Below are 4,178 nucleotides of genomic sequence, written 5' to 3'. Positions count from 1 at the left end.
AGTCTGTAGCAAAATCATTCCGGGACTGCTATTTAAAGTGTGAACAAAAGCTCCAGGCTCAGATTACACTGATGACATCAGAGTGATCTCAAGGAAACATAATCACGGACCAGTTTAACAGTTGAGTTGCCAATGTCCTTCCTGTTCTTGTGCTCAGGGTTACTGAAAGCTGTGTTCAATGACGGGGCAGAAATGAGGAGGGGGGTTCTTTTTAACGCATCTGTGGCAATAGAATTACAGATTTGGGCTCCTCTGTAGGGAAAAAAAAAAAGAGCTTAAACCAGAACAGCGCAAAGCGAAGAAACACACATGGTGAAATCTTTTAGCTCCTGAAAATCTTCCCAAACAACCAAAACGAAAGGTTCTGCCAGCCACCGAAAAGTTTTAATTCCCAGAGAAGTTATAAAAGTATAATCCAAACATTTGCCAACCCACATCAGTGCCCTCTGGACTTCCCTAGGGAGGGCAACCCCGGAGCTATTGAGAGAAAGCTTAACAATCAAAGACGTTGATTTGGAGTCTGACGGAGGACTGGGGCTCAGACACTACAGAATGCTGACATGACACAGCCTGAGTCAGTGACCATTCAGAGACTGCGTCTAAGAGCTAATCTGCAATTACTGGATAAAGCTGTAATTTAATAAACATAATGACAATAGGCAATTTCTCCTTAGGCTTGTGTACATATATATCAACCGCAAGGTCAAAAAAGCCAGGAGGAAGAGTTAAAAGGCGCTTTATGTACACAGCACTCAAAAGGGATGAATCGACTTTTTTCATATTTATTTTGGCATCAGTCAGACACAGTCAAAGCAATACATTCTTTGCAAGTTTTTAAATCTGTGCTTTCCACATTCCACCACATTCAGCCAGCCAGTCCCCAGTGACGTATAGAACACTTACAGTCTGCCCAGAGTTCAGTGTCAGCTTCAAAGTGCCCCAGAGACTCTTCTTCAGGGACCTTCTGCCAGGTCCTAGCATTCTCAAATACAGAGCTGGCCTTCATTTTCATCCCATCTAGTCACCTAGAAAAATGCACATGGACTTCCCTGGTGTTCTTGTGGTTAAGACTCTGCACTCCCAATGCAGTGGGTACATGTTCGATCCCTGGGTGGGGAACTAAGATCCTGCAAGCCACATAGTACAAACTTAAAAAAAAAATTCACAAAGGGAAAGAGTGTGGAGAAGATACCTTCCTAGAAAACTGAATTAGGGGCACTTTTCGTGTTTTCACTCATTCACTCATTTATTTAAACAATGTGTATTCAAGGTTGACTTTCAGCTGGGCCTCCCCCATGGCTCCGTGGTGAAGAATCCACCTGCAATGCAGGAACGACAGGAACTGCAAGTTCAATCCCCACATCAGGAAGATCCCCCTGGAGGAGGGCATGGCTACCCACTCCAGTATTCTTGCCTGGAGAATTCCATGGACAGAGGAACCTGGCAGGTTACAGTCCATACGGTTGTAAAGGGTCGGACATGACCGAAGCAACTTAGCGCACATGACTTCTAGCTAGAACCTTTCTAGACTTTGGAAATATAACAGGGAATCACACTAGATCAAGTAAAAAACAAAACTTCCCTAACTTACCTTCATGGAGTTTGCATTCTTCTGGGGAACAGACAATAGGAAAATGTGCATTTGTAGTCTAGGTGACATCAGAAGGTAATGCATGAAGCAGGTTGTACAGGAGACGTAGGGGAGGGTTGGAATTTGGTTAGGAAGTTCAGGGAAAGCTTCTCAGGGTGACCTTGTGCAAAAACCTGAGGGAGTAGGCAGTGCAGACACCTGGAGGAAGGGTGTTATAGGCAGAGGAACAGCAAGTGGCGAGGCCTGAAGATAAGAGCAGGAGTGGAATGAAGAAAGACAGCCAGGAGGTCAGTGTGGCTAGGGCAGAACTAACAGAGAAGAGTGAGAAGGTGACTTGAGGTGAGAAGGCAGGGGGAGGAGGGCGGGGCTGGCAGAGTACACCCCTGCAGGCTTTCTCATGAAATTTCCTTTTTACTTTGTAAAACATCGGTGGTGGTGGTTGAGTGGCTAAGTTGTGTCTGACTCTTTGCCACCCCATGGTCTGTAGCCCGCTAAGCTCCTGTGTCCATAGAATTCTCCAGGCAAGGATACTGGAGTTGGTCACTGTTTCCTTCTCCAGAGGATCTTCCCCACCCAGGGACTGAACCCGAGTCTCCTGTGCTGTAGGTGGGTTCTTTCAACTGAGCTTCCTTGAGAGATATTTCTAGGCCAGCTGTATTCAACTCCCCAACCATGGAAGCTGATGCTTGTTTGGGGTTTTTCAAAGAAGAAGCATATGTTCTGCTGCCCATGACTAGGGATTTAGTGGCATATCCAGCACATCTTTGTGGCAGCTTCACTAATATAAAAATGGTGATTATTCCATTGTCAAAAAGTCTATAAACAATAAGCAATGGAGAGAGTGTGGAGTAAAGGGAACTCTCCTACACTATTGGTGGGAATCTAAATTGGTGAAGCTACTATGGAAAACAGTATGGAGGGTCCTCAAAGAACTAAAAATAGGACTACCATATGATCTAGCAATCCCATTCCTGGGCATATATCCAGAGAAAACCATAGATCAAAAGAACACATGAAACCGTGTTTACTGCAGCACTATTTACGATAGTCAGGACGTGGACACAACCTAAATGTCCATTGACAGATGAATTGATAAAGAAGTTTATATATGTAAATACAATAAATACTACTCAGTGACGAAAAAGAAAGAAATAATGTCATTTACAATAACATGGATGGACCTCAAGATTATAGTAATTGAAGTAGGTCAGATAAAGACGCAGCATACAATATTATTCTTATGTAGAATCTAATTTTTTAATGATCTAAATGAACTTATTTACAAAACAGAAACAGAGTCACAGATTTCAAAAACAAACTTATGGTGACCAAAGGGGAAAATTAGGGGGGAGGGGTACATTAGAAGTTAGTCATGGACACACTACTATATATAAAATAGACAACCAATAAGGACCTGCTATATAGTACTGTTCAATATTCTGTAATAATCTATGCAGGAAAATAATCTTAAAAAAGAATGAATATATGTATATGTACAACTGAATCCCTTTGCTATACACTTGAAACTAACAGAACATTGTAAATCAATTACATGTCATTAAAAAATAAAAATAGTTATTACTACAGCACTTGAAACTAACAAAACATTGTAAATCAATTACATGTCATTAAAAAATAAAAATAGTTATTACTACAGCAATAGTATTTTTACTGACTTTTTATTTTGTGGCATGCAGAGCACCAAGAAATTGACATTACCCATGTTAATTGTCATCGCTCAAGGCTTCATAAACCTTTTCATGCTCTGCCCTTTGTTGAAGTGACTCATGTAGGCTTGTGATGTTTATCCTTCTTATTAATTAATCACAAATTTTGATTCCCAACATGCCACTGTCCTTTGAAGTATAGACTCATTTACTCAGTTAGTTAACTGCATAATTACTTCATGACAAATAGATGGAGGAAACGTGGGAATAGTGGTAGATTTTATTTTGAGGGGCTCTAAAATCACTGTAGACAATGACTGCAGCCATGCAATTAAAAGACACTTGGCTCCTTGGGAGGAAAGCTATGACAAACATAGACAACATATTCAGAAGCAGAGACATCACTTTGCTGACAAAGGTCTGCATAATCCAAGCTATTGTTTTTCCAGTAGTCATATACGGATGTGAGAGTTAGACCATAGGGAAGGCTGAACACCAAAGAACTGATGCCTTCGAACTATTGTGCTGGAGAAGACTCTTGAGAGTCCCTTGGACTGCAAGGAGATCAATCCAGTTAATCCTAAAAGAAATCAACCTTGAATTCATTGGAAGGACTGATGTTGAAGCTCCAATACTTTGGCCACCTGATGCAAAAAGGTGACTCACTGGAATAGACCTTGATGCTGGGAAAGATTGAGGGCAAGAGGAGAAGGAGACGATAGAGGATGAGATGGTTGGATGGCATCATTAACTCAATAGATATGAGTTTGGGCAAACTCTGGGAGATGGTGAAGGACAGAGAAGCCTGGTGTGCTGCAGTCCATGGGGTCGCAAAGAGTCAGAAATGACTGAGGAACTGAACGACAAAAACAACCAAGAGCAGGGATCAGATCCACCCATCTCTTTGATGTGCTTGAAGC

Source organism: Bison bison, unplaced genomic scaffold, assembly GCF_000754665.1.
Source record: "Bison bison bison isolate TAMUID 2011002044 unplaced genomic scaffold, Bison_UMD1.0 scf7180017864236, whole genome shotgun sequence".
Lineage (NCBI taxonomy): Eukaryota > Metazoa > Chordata > Mammalia > Artiodactyla > Bovidae > Bison > Bison bison.
The sequence above is the reverse complement of the archived record's forward strand: the minus strand, read 5'-3'. Positions refer to the sequence as shown.